This window comes from Oryx dammah, unplaced genomic scaffold (genome assembly GCF_014754425.2).
Source record: "Oryx dammah isolate SB20612 unplaced genomic scaffold, SCBI_Odam_1.1 HiC_scaffold_1, whole genome shotgun sequence".
Taxonomy (NCBI): Eukaryota; Metazoa; Chordata; class Mammalia; order Artiodactyla; family Bovidae; genus Oryx; species Oryx dammah.
In genome coordinates this window covers 38,958,407-38,976,543 of record NW_024070185.1, presented here as the reverse complement: position 1 = coordinate 38,976,543, position 18,137 = coordinate 38,958,407, and the positions used below count along the sequence as shown (strand labels likewise).

The 18,137-nt window shown below is 38.5% G+C and overlaps 1 non-coding gene across 1 annotated transcript; it reads left to right on the top strand.

The window, feature by feature from the left end:
• The first annotated feature begins 1,644 nt into the window (after positions 1 to 1,644).
• TRNAC-GCA lies at positions 1,645 to 1,717 on the top strand. The gene has a single exon. It is a non-coding gene; the product is annotated as a tRNA-Cys (tRNA).
• The last annotated feature ends 16,420 nt before the right edge of the window (positions 1,718 to 18,137 follow it).

Genomic DNA, 18,137 nt, shown 5'->3' with positions numbered 1-18,137 from the left:
TCCTTTAGGATGGACTGGTTGGATCTCCTTGCAGTCCAAGGGACTCTCAAGAGTCTTCTCCAACACCACAGTTCAAAAGCATCAATTCTTCGGTGCTCAGCTTTCTTCACAGTCCAACTCTCACATCCATACATGACCACTGGAAAAACCATGGCCTTGACTAGACAGACCTTTGTTGGCAAAGTAATGTCTCTGCTTTTGAATATGCTATCTAGGTTGGTCATAACTTTCCTTCCAAGGAGTAAGCGTCTTTTAATTTCATGGTTGCAATCACCATCTGCAGTGATTTTGAAGCCCCCCAAAATAAAGTCTGACACTGTTTCCATTGTTTCCCCATCTATTTCCCATGAAGTGATGGGACCAGATGCCATGATCTTCGTTTTCTGGATGTTAAGCTTTAAGCCAACTTTTTCACTCTCCTCTTCACTTTCTGCCATAAGGGTGGTGTCATCTGCATATCTGAGGTTATTGGTATTTATCCTGGCAATCTTGATATTAGCTTGTGCTTCTTCCAGCCCAGCGTTTCTCATGATGTACTCTGCATATAAGTTCAATAAGCAGGGTGACAATATACAGCCTTGACGTACTCCTTTTCCTATTTGGAACCAGTCTGTTTTTCCATGTCCAGTTCTAACTGTTGCTTCCTGACCTGGATAAAGGTTTCTCAAGAGGCAGGTTAGGTGGTCTGGTATAGTGACTTATAATCTGTGAATTTGAGTGTGACTAAAGTATAACTGTTGGATGGAGTCCTTCACTTTGAGGTAGGGAAAACCATAGTCAATTGTTATTCAGATTTTTTTGAATAACAAAGTTATTGAAACTCTGTAAGAAATATATTTTACATTGTGTTCTAACACACACACACATACCTGCCACCCCACGTGCTGGCGACAAAAGATTGATCAAAAATACTTACCTTACCACACGTGAGTAACTTTTTTATTTTCCACAATTTTAATACTGTAAATATATTAATGCTCTACTCTTCTATCCTGTTTGATTTTTTAAAATATAGTGATTGTGTTTCACTAAATTGATTTCATCTTCCACTAATGGCTTGTAAGATACAGTTTAAAAAACACTGCCTTAAACATATCCAGTCCAACTCTAGAAACAGAAGCGCAGAGAAGCTAAGTGACTTACCTAATGGCACACAGAAAAGAATAAAACAGGAGGGACCCACGTTTCCTTACACCAACTCTTTTCCCTTACAAAGCAGCTCAGTTTTTCCTGAAACTGATTTAGACAATTGCTTAGTCACAACATTCAGGTCATTATCATTCACTTTAGACTAAATTTATGTTCTTATAATTTGGTGAATGAACTGTAACCTGCCTGAAGAGAGAGCCATTCGTTGGGCCACCATTTTAGGGAAACTGGTAGAAATGAAGTTTGTTTTTTTTTTTTTTTTCCCCAGATCCTAGTCAGAGAGAAGTGTAAATATGGAGCTCTTGAAGGCTCAGTATTTGGAGTCACACAGACACAGGTGCAGATTCCAGCTGCAACCCTCTCTAGTTTTGAGATCTGTGGGCAAGAAGCTTCTCTATGACTCAGCTTCCTCAACTGTAAAATGGAAATAATAATGATAAAACTATAGAATTGAGTGAGGTCATTCATGTGAAGTATACATGTGTTATTATTGCTTCCCTGGTGGCTCAGATGGTAAAGCGTCTGCCTGCAATGCAGGAGACCCAGGTTCGATCCCTGGGTCAGGAAGATCCCCTGGAGAAGGAAATGGCAACCCACTCCAGTACTCTTGCCTGGAAAATTCCATGGATGGAAGAGCCCGGTAGGCTACAGTTCATGGGGTCGCAAAGAGTTGGACATGACTGAGCGAGTTCACTTCACTTCACTTCACACAATATCTCAAGCATGGAAAGTACTCAATGTATGTTGACATTTTGATGATGATAGTCAGCAGGGAAGTCTAGTCTAAGGGAAAATGAGGCAGTCCTATGAACAGAACCCTGAAAATCCAGCAGAGACCAGTGGAAACTACCTACAGTTAAATAAAAGAGGTTTGTGTCCATTGATCTCCAATTCCACGAACAATGAATAAGATACTAACAAACCCATATATGGAAATTGCTTAATGTTGATTTACAGTAAATGTGATTATCAGTTCAGTCGCCCAGTCATGTCCGATCTTTGCAACCCCATGGACTGCAGCATGCCAGGCTTCCCTGTCCATCACCAACTCCTGGAGCTTGCTCAGACTCATGTCCATCAAGTCAGTGATGCAATCCAACTATCTCATCCTCTGTCATCCTCTTCTTGTTGATAATAGCAATCAGTTATTATAGACATGATAATAGCAATCAGTTAACAAATGATGGATTTAAATATGAACTGGCATATAGGGACTTGGTGATAAATATTCAGTTAAGTGGTCAACCCAGTGTCATCCTCTTCTTGATAACAGCGATCAGTTATTACAGACATGATAATAGCAATCATTAACAAATGATGGATTTAAATATTAACTGGCATATAGGAACTCAGTGATAAATATTCAGTTAATTGATCAACCCAGAATGGACTAGATATGGAGAGAGACTGGGCTTTCTTAAACAGGCAGACTATAGCAGATAGCTCTCTTCTGTTGCAGTCACCTTTCAGGGCAAATGATAACAAAACATCAGCTAGTTGAAATCCTCAGTCTATTGACTAAGGGTTCAACCTGTTTCCCTCTTCCTCTTACCTTATTTACACTTCATCATAAGCACAAAGGTCCAGCAGTGGCTACCTGCAGTGAGTCTGTGTCCAGCTGCTGTATAGATGGAGAACCTAATAACAAACTTGCAACTGAAAGAATTTCACAGTGAAGAGAGAAGAAGTAAATAGTTCATAGACTAGCTGTATTGTTATTCAAAGGGGAATCCAAGCTTTGGAAGTTTCCCAGGCATGCAATGGCCTCTGAGCTTTTGTATTCTGAGACACTGTGATAAGAAGCATGAGAGCATCTGTAGAAAATAATCAGCTTTAGTAACTGAGACAACTTTCATGACAATGAAAGAAGCAAATAATCCCTGTGTTCCCAACTTGACCAGTTTTGGACAAAGGCAAAAATAGTCTGCTGCTGCTGCTGCTGCTGCTAAGTCGCTTCAGTCGTGTCCGACTCTGTGCGACCCCAGAGATGGCAGCCCACCAGGGTCCCCCGACCCCGGGATTCTCCAGGCAAGAACACTGGAGTCTAGATAAGTATTAAAATAAGTCCAATGTGTCTAACTTCCTTGTCAGAAGTCACTGATGGTCTGAGGTCAGGAGTGTGACTAAAGTGCCCACATTCTTTTCAGGCCTCACATCATCACTATACCTGGTAACAGCGTTGCCCCTCTTCAGATGTGCTCGGATATTACTGCTGGTGACACAGAGCTCAGTTCTGCCGCAGAAGGGTCCTCTGACTCTCTAATCCTTCTTATGAGGGATGAACTCTGCCCTCTCATGTAATGATAATCTTGCATTGGGGTCTTTGCAAATGTTAGCTCAGAGAATCCTCATTCTTCCATTTTATAGACAAGGTAGTAAGGTTTAGTGACTCTTTAGGAGCAGAAATGGGATTAGAAGCCAAATTTGGCAGCCAAACCCATGATGAAGCCCGGGGGAAGTGGAGAGCACAGAGATGTCAGAATCAGAAGCCCAGTGTTCATTTCTCAGTTCCATGTCTCAATAGCTCATAATATTGGGACATTTTCTTAATCTTGGTTTTCGTATCTATAGGGTGAAGATTATAATAGTAGCTACCTCAAAGCATTGTTTAATCATGTGAGACAATGCATGTAAATTACTCAGGACATTACCAATCAAGTCCTCTGTCTTTCTGGGGGTTTGGAAACTAAAATATGACCAGTCTGCTGTACTCAATCTCTGCTGCTGCTGCTAAGTCACTTCAGTCATGTCCGACTCTGTGCAACCCCATAGACGGCAGCCCACTAGGCTCCCCCGTCCCTGGGATTCTCCAGGCAAGAACACGAGTGGGTTGCCATTTTCTTCTCCAGTGCATGAAAGGAAAAGTGAAAGTGAAGTCGCTCAGTCGTGATCGACTCTTAGCGACCCCATGGACTGCAGCCTACCCGGCTCCTCTGTCCATGGGATTTTCCAGGCAAGAGTACTTGAGTGGGGTGCCATTGCCTTCTCCTACTCAATCTCTAAAGTCCCCTAAACAGATAGGTATGTTGCTGCTTGCTTGCTGATTCTGGGCACATAATATTCTGAAATAAAATATTTTAAACTTTTGAAAAAGGTAAAGCTATATGTAAAATCTTAATTCTTATAGATTTATTATGAATTTCTACTGCTTACTTTAAATAGCCATCTAATCACATACTACCACCTCTGCCCCCTTAAACTGAGTAACTGATAGGTAAAAATAACATTTTGCACCAAGAAGGCTTTTACATTTCACTGTGCTTACCTAATTACATTGACACATCATTTATGATCACTCACCTAGTAGTGGAATTCCCAGTGTTGGTGTAACAGAGCTTCTTGGCTAGGTCAGAGTTGAGGCTCAGGTGATTGTGATAAGAAAGTCTGGCTGATTTGCAGAGGGACCAAGGAGTGTCCTGGAACACAAGACTTGAATCCTGATAACACTGGCTTCAGACACTATGCCTGATGGACTGGAATAGCTCTCACAGAGGCCAGATGACAGAGAGAAATGGCTGGGGTGATCCCCTATGTGACCTGTCAGTGCTGGGGCTCTTGAGAGCTAAGTCATCACAAGGGAAGAACTGCCATAACAAAACCAAAACCAGCAGCAAGGCCATAGTGTCTTAAGGAGTGGTTGCTCCTGGTGTACAGTAGGGGTTGCTACCAAAATCCATCCTGAGTTTACCATCTGGGTGAGTAAGGGCCCTAAGGAAAATACCTGTTTCTAACTTGTGAGTGAGCTGTCCAGAGAAAATTGGGCACTGAAAAACTTTATTATGGACCACCCCTAAACTTCTCATTTTTCAAGGTCAGTTTTAGGTGACAAGATGTCTGGCATTGGCAGGATGGTGTGATCCCCTGGGTGGCTTGTCAGTGCCTAAACTGCTAATAAGGTGACAAATGAAAGAGTTTGCTGGGCTAACGACTTAACATTGTGAGGTTCAAGCAACTTTACTGAGGCCTCTTTCCCTTCTGGGTTCCTAGCTCTATGTTTATGGATATTTGCATGTATTTGTAGGCACCTTGGCAGGCTCTGAGAAATGACTTTAAAAGGGAGATTCTGAGAAATTGGACTTCCCATGGTCAAATTGATGGGAGGCTTAGAGCTGGTGAAATTTGGATATTAATGTTATTATTATCCTTGTTCTAATGATGAATGAAGGCTGAACTCTCTGTATTGCCCAGCATCAGAGGATTCAAAAAGAGTGCTGATTTCTTACAAAGACAATTTCAAGTTAAGTATTCCTTAATGTCAGACACTATATCCTGTATTTTTAAAGAGTGTTCACAAATCCTAGAAGAGTGCTAGTATTATACATAGTAGGTGCTCAAAGAAAAATTTAGAGTAAAATTTGTTGCCAGTCCATTCTCTTGTGGCCTGAAGACTTGGAGTGCTTTAGTGGACTGTGGTTTCTTCTTGCAAATCATCAACCTCTTCTCTGCTCTGACTCATATTAACAGGAAGACTGATGAAATTTCTTTTCAGCAATAACAGGAATGTGTTCTTTACTTTATTACTTAAAAGTGTAGTAGATTCACTAACATGATGACAGAGAGAAGTGAAACATTTTCTTAGGGGACTTTGGTGAAACTTCCTTCTGCCCTTTTTTCTTTATCAGTGGAGTAATTATAAATGTAGCAGTAATTATACAAGGAACTGGTGTTTTGAAAAAACTTGTCTACCTACTTTGAAGATACTTTCCAAATGAATTACAGTTACATACCACAAGGAATAAGTAATCTACAACAGACATTCATATTTTTTATGCAGAACAAATATTAAATATCTAAAAAATTTACTAATTAGATAAAATTGGCTCTTCCCTTTCAACTACTGTACCTCCATGAGTTTGGGGGAGTTTGCTTTGTTACTTATTGTGTCAAAGACAAGAACTTATTACCCTCTGAAAATTTGAAACTGTATTGATATTGGAGTGAGCAAAGGCAGGAATGACATCACCAGATTTCTTTTTCTCTTGAGAAGTCAGTGAGTAACTGGGGTGTGTCAGTTTCACTGTAATTTTTGTCCAAGAGTATTTTTCTCTTTGAGATTTTTATTCCAAATATAATGTTGTTGCTTAGATAAATTCTCTGGAATAAACTATAAATCTGGTATATGAAATTAAAACTGTCATCTCAGTATCTTTGATTTCGCTTCAGCAGCTAAATTAGGGATTGAGATTTAGGATTTAATATTGCTTTGCCCATATTCTTACCTCCCAGCCTTCTTTCCTCTTTCCACTTCTGTAATTTTAGGCTAGAGGAGAGGAAAGTGGGAGAAAGAAAATATTGGAGTATGAACTTTATATTCCCTTCCTTGTTTTTCAACCATAGTTCACTAATAGATATTATTATATCTTATTTTATTCATCCAGAAACTCTCTGTGGGAGCTGCTTGTATTGTCTTTGTTTCCCTGATGAGAACACCAAGGCACAGAAATTGTTAACCTGTGTGGAACCTGATTTCAACTCTGTTTAATTCCCAAAAGCTCACTCTTCCCAAGCATGAGACACAGTAAATATTTGACCATTTCTGACTCCTTCATTCCTACACCATAGAGGACATGGCTGAGTTAGATGCAAAACCTGGGGGCCTCCTCAGCCCCCTCTGACACCAAGTTTAACAGAAAAAAGGGGAGGACCGTCTAGATTTAGAACAGAAGAAAGGCAAGAATACAGGAAAATAGAAGGAAATAAAAGCAAAATAGAAATGAGGCCAAGGAGAGAGAAAGGGATATTTGGGAGAATTTGTGGAGAATGGGAAAAGAAGGATTAAATTCAAGTCCTTGAAAAATGAGAAATGCCTTCCATACTTGGACTTTTTTGTATGGACAATATTTCCTAATATTTTCACCAGAAGTTCCCCAAATACTGAATACGCTGGTCTAAAATTTTTATCTTTTTGAAATGTAAGTAATTCAGATAATGATGATTTACCCATGGAAAGGAATACATAATAGAGGCTCAAATGGCTTTTCTCTACCAATCTTTTCTGACCACTTATTATTCCACTCCTTTTTGATTGTTCTCCATTTCCTTTTTTCTTATCCATACCCTCTGACTATATTCAAGTTGATGATCATGGTATACCTACTGTACCCAAAATATTATGGGGATGGAATACAAAGAGAATGTTACTAATCATCTAGGAATGGAAGCTTCCATTTCAAATCTTAGTTTTCATAAAGCATACATTTCTCTATATTTTGTTCCGGTGGTCAATCCTGAGTCTTGAGAATTGACTTTATATTCTTACTGGTTATTGCTAATATAGGAAAAATAATGCTTTTTGTATTATCTGTCTTGAATCTTGCTATGTCATTTCATTATTTTATCAGTGCAACTTTTAAAGCTAATTTTCTTAGATTTTTAAAAGTTAGATATTTGCAATTAATGACATTTTTTTTTCCTTCCAAGGTATTTACCTTCTCTGGTCTCATACATTGACTATGAAGTCTAGTACAGTGTTCAAAGATAGTGGTGACAGAGTTTATCCTCTTGTTTCTCTAACAGAAATGCTTCTAATGATTCATCACTAAATATGGTGTTTTGTTTTCTGATTCTCTTTAGCAAATTAAGGAAGTGTCATTCTCAGGACACTTAGTCATAGGATTGGACCTAAGTTCCAAATAGGGCCAATTGGAATCTTCTCCTGGATTGATACAAGACATCAGAGTTTGGGGATTTTCCTTTTTCTACTTTGGTTTTTAAACTGGGGAGATGAAATTTTGTGGCTGTAGATGCCCATTTTCTCTGACACATGGAGAGAACCTACGTGAGTTAAGAGATAAGCTGAGCTGGGGAAAACAGTGGGAAGAAAGATAGTCTTATGACAGTAAGCTACTGAAGCCAGTCATGTTGGGAGCTAGCACTATCCTGTGGACTTCTCAGGTATATGAATCAGTCAGTATCTCTTTTGCTGCAGATAGACTTGTTTGTTTGTCTTTGGCTGCACTGGGTCTTTGTTGCGTTTCTGTGAGCTTTCTCCAGCTGTGGTGAGCGAGGTCTATGCTTTGTTGCGGTACACAGGCTTCTCATTGTGGTGGCTTCTCTTGTGGAGCACAGAATCTGGGTGCACAGCCTTCAGTAGCTGTGGCACACTGGCTTAGTTGGTCCATGGCATGTAGAATCTACCGGGACCAGGGACTGAACTTACATCCCCTGCATTGGGAGGTAAATTCTTATCTACTGCACCACGACGGAAGTCCTGTTGCAACTAATTGGAAATGGGTGCCTGACATTTGCATTCAAAGCAGTCTTGACTAATAAACCTCCTAATTTTTTCAAATTTATGGATAAAAATAATACAGTTATCTTATATATCTTATAATTTCAAAAATCTCTCCTATCCCTGTAGTTAAGTATTTCTCATCCCTAAATGGTATTTTTTAATGATTCCTTTAAAAAAATTATAGTTTCCTATAATTACTGGTTTTTAGGAACATGGTTTTATTGATCAAAACCCTAATGATCTTATAAATTTAATAAATATTTAAATTTTCTTTCCTTCTATTTATATTCCTTATATTACTTTTAAATTATATATTATTTAATGTTACTGTTTTTCTTCAATTGTGTGCTATTTATTTCAAATTTTATTATTTTCTAAAAGATGCATTTAAGGCTATAAATTTTAATTTTCTCTGCATACTGCTTTATCTGTATTGTAGAACTTCTCAGGTATAGTACACTTATATATTTGTAAGTTATTTGTAATTTTTCTTTCCATTTTCTCTTTTATTCGAGTTATTTAGAAGGATATTTAAAATTTTCAAGCTATATACATATAAAATTTAAAATTTTTAAATTGATTTTTTAGAATAGTTCCAGATTTACAGAAAGATTGCAGAAGTAGTATAGAAATCCCATATAGTCTCCACCTATTATTAATATCTTACAGTAATATAATCATATGTTATAATTAATGAATCATTATTTACTAAAGTCCATACTTTCTTTAGATTCCTTTAGTTTTTATCTAATGTCCTTTTATTGTTTTAGAATACCATATTACATCTAGTTGTTTTGTCTCCATAAGTTCACCTGGCTGTGTCAGTTTCTCAGACTCTCCGTATTTTTTATGACCTTGACAGTTTTGAGGACTATCAGGTTTCTCAGTTGTAAAGTTACTCTTTCCTCCCCACTTTCCACCTTGTGCTGTGTGGAAGGAAGTTACTAATACTGCCCACACATAAGGAATGTGGAATTATGCTCACCTCTTTCAAGGTGGAATACCTCCACAATTTACTTTGAATTGTTCTGCAAGGGAGATTTATCTCTTTTTATTAATTAATTCAGTACTTTATTTATATCAGTATGGACTCATGGATATTTGTTTTATACTTTGGGTTATAATCCAGTACTACCTTACTTATTTTGTTGTTTAAATTGATTCATTTTGCCTGTTTGAATATATTTTTACTTGGCCTTGGTGTCCCTTTTCCAAATCCTCATTATTGCGGTATTATGGATTTTTTGTGAGCATTTCCTTACTTTCTTCCACTGTAAGATGCTGCAGTTTCACCCCATATATTTTCTGTTCCTAGAAAGAGTCATGTCTCTATGGAGCTCTGCTTCCTTTGGAGAACGGTGGTAGAAACCAGCACTGGAGCACTAGATGTGCTTGTTACTGCTGGGATGTCATTGTTTCTAGATTCTCTCAGCTGATTGAACAAGGAACTAGACGTGTATAGATGATCTGTGTGTATACACATATAATAAATATTTCTATATGTAACTGTATCTATATTTAGCTAAATATGAGTTCATAATTATGTCCCTAACTCATATCTGTTACCACATGGATCATGCTATTACAGCTTGCTCCGCTTGCTTATCTGTGTCAACTTTTTCTGTCTGCCAACCATTTCCTTAACTGCTCAGCTACCATGAATAGCAGTATCTGGATTGTTAACCCATACCAGCTAAAGTCCCCACTGCCCCCAAAAGTTCTCTGTGCTTCAACTATTCAGATATCCATCCTCTCTTCCTTAAACTCCTGTGAGCCACTGACAGTTTTTATCCTCTCTATTGTTTTCCCTTTCCCAGAATGTCATATAAGGCATTATTACAGAATATAACATTTGCCACTGACTTTTTTCACTTGGTAATAATATTAGTTTAAAATTCATCTTTGTCTCTTCATGTTTGATGGCTTGTTTATTTTATATTGTTTAGATATGCCACAGTTTGTTTATGACACAGATATGCCATTTGTGTCTTGAAGGGAAACTTGACTGCTTCCAATTTGGGGCTATTATGAATAGAGATCCTATACATATTTATATGCAGGTTTTGTGTGAACATAAGTTTTCAAGTAAATTGTGTAATTAATTTGGAGCATGATTCCTGGATTTTATGATAAAGCTATGTTTACCTTTGTAAGATAATGCCAAACTGTCTTCCAAAATACCATTTTGAATAAGTGTTCCTGTTACCTTTTACATCCTCATTAGCATTTGCTATTGCCAGTTTTTGTTTGTTTGTTTGTTTTTGGATTTTAGCCATTCTAATAGGTATAGTCTACCTCATTATTTTTTAAACTTGCTGTTCTCTAATGGCAAGTAATGTTGAGCACATGCATTTTTGCCATCCGTATATATTTTTTGGTGAGACACCTGTGCAGATCTTTTGCCCATTATTAATCAGGCTGTGTTCACACTGTTGCATTTATAGTTCCTTGTATATTTTGGATAACTGGCCTTTATCAATTATGCCTTTTGAAATATATTTTCCCAATGCGGCATGACAACTCATTTTCTTGACAGTGTCTTTCACATGGCAGAAGTCTTTAATCTAATGAAGACCAGCTTATCAATTATTTCTTTCATGAACCGTACATTTTGTGTCATATCCAAATTCATCCTCATTTTCTCCTAAGTTATCTTCTAGGAGTTATATAGTTTTGCATATTTATGTTTAGGTCTGTGATGTATTTTGAGTTAATTTTTGTTAAGGGTATAAGTCTGTGTCTATATTCATCTTTCTGCATGTGGATGTTAAATTGTTCCAAGCACCATTTGTTGAAATGACTGCCTTTTCTCCATTGTATTCCCTCACTCCTTTGTCAAAAATTAGTAGACTTTATTTTCGTGAGTTTATTTCTGGGTTCTCTATCCTATTTCATTGATATATTTGTCTATTTTTTCACTAATACCACACTGTCTTGATTACTGTAGTTTTATAGCAAGTCTTTTTTGATTTTGAGTGAATCAACATCTGTCTGCCAATGCAGGAGATGTACAAGATGCAAGAGATGTGGGTTTGATCCCTGGGTCAGGAGGATCCCCTGGACTAGGAAATGGCAACACATTTCCTAGAGAGACGGGAGTAGCTGCGTGTGGGGCTAAGATCACTAAAGGTCTGGTCTGACACATTCACTGCATGGGAGACCTTATGTAGACGAGCCGTGTGCAGATGAGCAGCATGCAGATACCACATGGCAACCCAGTGCTGTGGAATTAAGGAAACTCCCTACCAGCCACTGTGGCCGCAACTACTATTGTAATTACTATATTACTACTGTATTACTGTGATGACTTCTACTTCCTAACAGGTGTGTGTGTGTGTGTGTGTGTGTGTGTGTGTGTGTGCGCGCACACATGCTCAGTCGCATCTGATCCTTTGTGACCCCTCCTCTGTCCATGAGATTTCCCAGGTAAGGATACTGGAGCAGGTTGCCATTTCCTACTCCAAGGGATCGTCCTGACCCAGAAATCGAACCTGCCTTTCTTACATCTCCTGCATTGGCAGGCAGATTCTTTACCACTGTACCACCTGGGAAGCCCCTCTACATGGCTATATGATACAGTCATGTAATACTCTCCTAAGTTGTCTTCTTGCTTCTTCTACGCCCCTGGTGCCCATTCTCCCAATCCATTGCCCACATAACAATCAGAGTGCCTCATTTAAAACATGGGTGCATATCACGTGATTTGCCAATTCTAAACTTACATAGCTTCCCATTTCACTCAGAATAAAAGCCAGTATTTTTTATGATTCAACAGCCCGTGTGATCTTGGCCTCTGTCCTCTTTTTTACCTCATCTACTGCTATCATCCTACCCACTCTACTCTGACCACGCTGTTCGTGCCTCTTCTTTCTCTTTGCACATGTGGCTGCACTGTGGACCAGTCTTTCCCAGATGGTCTCATTGTTCCTGCCCTTACTTCATTCTGGGCTCTGCTCAAATGTCATATACACCAAGAGTCTTCCTCTGACCCCCTATGCAAACTCACAAGTGCTCTATTTCTTCCTATCCTGTTATCAGGTTGAGTTATCTGGAAAGAAGCAGACATAGACATGGAGTCTGAGATGCAAGATGTTTAAGAGGGATCAATGCCAGTGCACAGAAGAGGATGGAAGCAGGGTTAAGGGAAGAAATGGAACTGTGATTTGGGGAGCAGTATTGCCCATCAGAGATGGCCTGGAGGCAAAAATGGCAAGGCTTTTACAGCTCATCTTGCTTAGATCTTTGTGGAAGCTGTCCCAGGAACATGGAGGCATCTTTCTGCAGCTGAGGCAGGTCCTAAGGGGTCCACAGCTGGAGCCCATCAGCTGACCACACTCCCATCTGAAGGTGGACCTCGCCTCCATCACACTTGACTTGGTTTTCTTCATTATACTTAGTACTCTTTAGGTATTCACTTGTTAATGTGATTACTGTCTTTCTCCAAAAGGGTAGGAACTTGTTCATCTTGCTACCTTCCTTGAGACTGGAAAGTTCCTCAGTAAATAATTGTGGAATAAGAGACTGCCTGCTAAATATCTTTATATCTAATGCCTCATATTATCCATACAACAGTCCTTAAATATCAGTGTTATTATTTATATTTTACACATGAGGAAACAGAGGTTTAGAGAGTCAGTAAGATCTGAAAGAGATGGAAATACCAGACCACCTGACCTGCCTCTTGAGAAACCTACATGCAGGTCAGAAGCAACAGTTAGAACTGGACATGGAACAACAGACTGGTTCCAAATAGGAAAAGGAGTATGTCAAGGCTGTATATTGTCACCCTGCTTATTGAACTTCTATGCAGAGTACATCATGAGAAATGCTGGACTGGAAGAAACACAAGCTGGAATCAAGATTGCCGGGAGAAATATCAATAACCTCAGATATGCAGATGACACCACCCTTATGGCAGAGAGTGAAGAGGAACTAAAAAGCCTCTTGATGAAAGTGAAAGAGGAGAGTGAAAAAGTTGGCTTAAAGCTCAACATTCAGAAAATGAAGATCATGGCATCTGGTCCCATCACTTCATGGGAAATAGATGAGGAAACAGTGGAAACAGTGTCAGACTTTATATTTTGGGGGGCTCCAAAATCACTGCAGATGGTGACTGCAGCCATGAAATTAAAAGACGCTTACTCCTTGGAAGGAAACTTATGACCAACCTAGATAGCATATTCAAAAGCAGAGACATTACTTTGCCAACTAAGGTCTGTCTAGTCAAGGCTACGGTTTTTCCAGTGGTCATGTATGGATGTGAGAGTTGGACTGTGAAGAAAGCTGAGCACCGAAGAATTGATGCCTTTGAACTGTGGTGTTGGAGAAGACTCTTGAGAGTCTCTTGGACTGCAAGGAGATCCAACCAGTCCATCCTAAAGGAGATCAGTCCCAGGTGTTCATTGGAAGGACTGATGCTAAAGCTGAAACTCCAGTACTTTGGCCACCTCATGTGAAGAGTTGACTCACTGGAAAAGACTCTGACTCTGGGAGGGATTGGGGGCAGGAGGAGAAGGGACGACAGAGAATGAGATGGCTGGATGGCATCACTGACTCAATGGACATGAGTTTGGGTGAACTCCGGGAGCTGGTGATGGACAGGGAGGCCTGGCGTGCTGCGATTCATGGGGTCGCAAAGAGTCAGACATGACTGAGCGACTGAACTGAACTGAACTGAAGACCTTAGATTCAGGGGTTGTATAGCATCTGATTCAGGATTTTTTTTCCTTCTTGTGATGAGAACTTTTACGATTTACTTTATTAGCAACTTTCAAATTTGCAGTAAATATTATTGACTAAGTTATAGAACTAATGCTCAGTAAAGCCAATCTACTGACACTGTGTTGCAATGAAGGGAAGTATGGCATTTATTGCAAAGCCAAGCAAAGAGGATGGGATACTTATGCTTAAAACACTCTTTGATGCATTCAGGAAGGGGCTTTTTAAAGGCAATGTGAGGGAGAGGATCAGGGTGTGTGAACAGCTCAGGTACATTCTTCTGATTGTTTGGTAGTGAGGTCACAGGGTGGTATATTGGGAATCTCAGTTATCAGTTTTCTGTCTCCAACTATCTGTGGTCTGTGTAGTAATGGTCAACAGTCAACTCCTTTCACCTGGTGGGGATTTTATATATGCAAAATAACTCAAGGGTGTAGCTCAGGATATTATCTATAGTCCTTGAAGAGGAATTAAGGTTTTTGACTTTGTTTTATTGCTAACCTGTTAATATTATTTTGTCTTACTTAGCTATTTTCCTTTGTTTGTACATTTTCACACTTCTTTGGTTAAATTTGCTCTTTGGAACTTGGGAGAGGCTTAGGAGGCTAAAGCTTTTCTACATACAAGAGGCACATTGACACAGGGGATCTATCCCTGGGAAGGCCCTGCAGTATCTGCTCAGTTTCAACTAAAGTCCCCACACTGTATATTACATCCCTGTGCATATTTATTTTATGATTGGAAGTTTGTAGCTCCTGATCCCCTTCTCCTATTTCACTCATTTCCCAAATTTCAAGTAAATTAGAAATTTTAAATTTCAAATGTATTAATACTTTTCACAGCTAGATATAGAAATCAGTTGAATTTTTTACATTACCTTTGTAGCCTGCAGAATTGATTATAGCAGTATATATAGCACTATAATAGTTGTTTGTTCCAGGAGTTTTGTTGTTGTTGTTGATTCTTTCTGATTTTCTACACAATTATGCCATCTGCCAACAGAGACAACTTCCCCCCGCTTCCCTGACAGTGTGTATAATTTTATTTCCTTTTCTTGTCTTATTCCAATAGCTAGGACTTCCCCAACTACCTTGAATAGGATTGATTGTAGAGGACATCCTTGCCTTGTTCTTAAGCTTTGGGGAAAAGAATATATTAATAGTTTCTCCTCACTATTAAGTATGATGTTAGATACAGATTTTTTTTTTCTTTTTTTTTACTTCCTCCCCCCTTGGATACAGATTTTTTTAAAGGTGTTGTTTATCAAGTTGAGGAAGTTTCCTTAGTTCTACTTTGTTGTGAGATTTTTGTTTTGTTGTTTTTGTTGTTGTTTGTTTGTTTTTCATTGAAAATTAATTTTGGATTTCAAAAAGTGTTTTTTGTGCATTAATTGATATAATCATGTGCTTTTTCTTCTTTAGCTTGTTTATATAGTGGATTAATTTAATTTTGTGGATTTTTAAAATGATTTTTTCACTCAGGTAAAATTTATAAACAGTGAAACACCCAGGTGTTAAGTTTGAAATTAGTTGAGTTTTATAATTAGATACAGTTATAAACTTACACTCCAAATAAGATACAGAAATTTCCTCCATCCTAGAATCATTCCACTGTGTTCCAGTTAAACTTCATCCCTCTGTTCTGATTTCTGTCACTTGAACTTTATTGGAGTAATATTGTGTTTGATGTCCAGCTTTTATTGTTTGACATAAAGGTTTTTATGATTCAATCGTGTTGTTGTATGTATCAGTGGGTTTTTAAAATAATGAGTAGTATCACATTATATAAATATGCTATAATTGTTGATGATCTTTTTAATTATTTCTAGTCTTTAGTTATTTTCATTTAAGCTGCTGTTAGCATTTTCTGCAAGTCTTTTGGTAGACATGCTTTCATTCCTCTTGAATATATAACTAGGAGTTAAACTGGATAGATATTTAGTTTTACAAAGAAATCTGTTTTTAAATGTTTCTATTTTAATGCCAGTGTTGGCTTTATAGCTATATCTCTGTACATCACTCTTTAAATATTTGCTCTAGTCATTCCAATCCCAAAGAAAGGCAATGCCAAAGAATGCTTAAACTACCGCACAATTGCACTCATCTCACAAGCAAGTAAAGTAATGCTTAAAATTCTCCAAGCCAGGCTTCAGCAATACATGAACTGTGAACTTCCAGATGTTCAAGCTGGTTTTAGAAAAGGCAGAGGAACCAGAGATCAAATTGCCAACATCTGCTGGATCATGGAGAAAGCAAGAGAGTTCCAGAAAAACATCTATTTCTGCTTTATTGACTATGCCAAAGCCTTTACTGTATGGATCACAATAAACTGTGGAAAATTCTGAAAGAGATGGGAATACCAGACCACCTGACCTGCCTCTTGAGAAACCTGTATGCAGGTCAGGAAGCAACAGTTAGAACTGGACATGGAACAACAGACTGGTTCCAATAGAAAAAGGAGTACGTCAAGGCTGTATATTGTCACCCTGCTTATTGAACTTCTATGCAGAGTAGGAATCAAGATTGCCGGGAGAAATATCAATAACCTCAGATATGCAGATGACACCACCCTTATGGCAGAAAGTGAAGAGGAACTAAAAAGCCTCTGGATGAAAGTGAAAGAGGAGAGTGAAAAAGTTGGCTTAAAGCTCAACATTCAGAAAATGAAGATCATGGCATCTGGTCCCATCACTTCATGGGAAATAGATGGGTAAACAGTGTCAGACTTTATATTTTTGGGCTCCAAAATCACTGCAGATTGTGATTGCAGCCATGAAATTAAAAGACGCTTACTCCTTGGAAGGAAACTTATGACCAACCTAGATAGCATATTCAAAAGCAGAGACATTACTTTGCCAACAAAGGTCCATCTAGTCGAAGCTATGGTTTTTCCAGTGGTCATGTATGGGTGTGAGAGTTGGACTATAAAGAAAGCTGGGTGCTGAAGAATTGATGCTTTTGAACTGTGGTGTTTGAGAAGACTCTTGAGAGTCCCTTGGACTGCAAGGAGATCCAACCAGTCCATCCTAAAGGAGATCAGTCCTGAATATTCATTGGAAGGACTGATGTTGAAGCTGAAACTCCAGTATTTGGCCACATCATGCGAAGAGCTGACTCATTTGAACAGACCCTGATGCTGGGAAAGATTGAGGGCAGGAGGAGAAGGGGACAACAGAGGATGAGTTGGTTGGATGGCATCACTGACACAATGGACATGGGTTTGGGTGGACTCTGGGAGTTGGTGATGGACAGGGAGGCCTGGCGTGCTGTGGTTCATGGGGTCACAAAGAGTCGGACACAACTGAATGACTGAATTTAACTGAACTAGTCATTAAAATATGTATTCTTAATTTATAAGTCTACTTAAAAATAATATAGTACTACTTCACATAAAAAGCAAGACTCTTAGAACAATAATTTCTCCATCCTTTGACCTATTGTTATCATTCTTTTTACATCTACTTATTTAAAGTGTCAGTTTTCTTTCACAAAAATTAAAAGGAGAAAAAAATTCACCTGTTTTATGTTTCTACATATTTACCATTTCAGGCACTGTTCATGCCTCCTTTTGATCCATACTTCCATCTGATACCATCTTCTCCTGGTCTGAAAAACTTCTTCTAGCAACTCTTGTTGTGCCAGTTCTTTGATAATGGGATTTTAAAGCTTTTCTTTCTTTTTTTTTTTTTTAGTGAAACAGCAAAACATAGTATTTTATTTATTTTTTTTAATTTAAATCTCTTTATTTTTTTAAATTAATTAATTTATTTTTTTATTTTACTTTACAATTCTGTATTGGTTTTGCCATACATTGACATGAATCCACCACGGGTGTACATGCGTTCCCAAACATGAACCCCCCTCCCACCCCCCTCCCCACAACATCTTTCTGGGTCATCCCCGTGTACCAGCCCCAAGCATGCCGTATCCTGCATCGAACATAGACTGGCGATTCGATTCTTACATGATATTATACATGTTTCAATGCCATTCTCCCAAATCATCTCACCCTCTCCCTCTCCCTCTGAGTCCAAAAG